The sequence below is a fragment of the Odontomachus brunneus genome, unplaced genomic scaffold, assembly GCF_010583005.1.
Source record: "Odontomachus brunneus isolate Ranch 3 - 2012 unplaced genomic scaffold, Obru_v1 Obru_scaffold_153, whole genome shotgun sequence".
NCBI classification, from domain to species: Eukaryota; Metazoa; Arthropoda; class Insecta; order Hymenoptera; family Formicidae; genus Odontomachus; species Odontomachus brunneus.
In genome coordinates this window covers 434,989-435,594 of record NW_022639603.1, presented here as the reverse complement: position 1 = coordinate 435,594, position 606 = coordinate 434,989, and the positions used below count along the sequence as shown (strand labels likewise).

At 51.8% G+C, this 606-nt stretch overlaps 1 long non-coding RNA gene across 1 annotated transcript in view; it reads right to left on the bottom strand.

Moving 5' to 3' along the window:
• The window catches only part of LOC116850706, a 1,906-nt gene extending 1,595 nt beyond the window's left edge, over window positions 1–311 (bottom strand). Inside the window, exon 1 of the long non-coding RNA XR_004379412.1 lies at window positions 248–311. This is a non-coding gene — a long non-coding RNA (uncharacterized LOC116850706). The remainder of the gene's footprint in view (window positions 1–247) is intronic.
• Between the last annotated feature and the right edge of the window lie 295 nt (window positions 312–606).

Here is a 606-nt window from a genome sequence, read left to right as displayed (position 1 = left end):
CTCTCGAGATGTGCTATAAGAATATGCAATGAAAAATGGGGTGTTCCATTTAAAAAAATTAATGTGACCTTGACCTGACCTTCGCTACGCAACCCAAGGTCAAACTGATGTGATCAGTAAATACATCTTTTTAAACGCCACAACTTTTGTCTGAAACATTTTTTTGTAAAACTTATATTTTTCCTGATATTCGGGCGTCCCGGTACTTTCCGAACACCCTGTATTTGGAGCAGATGGTCGATCTTACAATTTTCGGCGACGGCCCCTTGCGTTGGCGGCGGCGTCGGCGGTGACGGCGGCGGCGGCGGTCCTCTCTTCCTCTCCGCTCTCTCTTTCTCTTCCGCTCTCTCGCTCCTCTCTCTCGCTCCACTCTCTCTCGTTCCGCTCTCTCTCGCTCCTCTCTCTCGCTCCACTCTCTCTCGTTCCGCTCTCTCTCGTTCCGCTCTCTCTCGCTCCTCTCTCTCGCTCCACTCTCTCTCGCCCTCTCACTATTCTCTCTCCCTACTCTATCTCTCTCTCTCACTTTACTATGGCACGCGGAATTGAGTGCGCTCGCGGCGGTAGTCGCGGTAAGGCTGCCAGCTGATTCTTCCTGGGAGGATCACG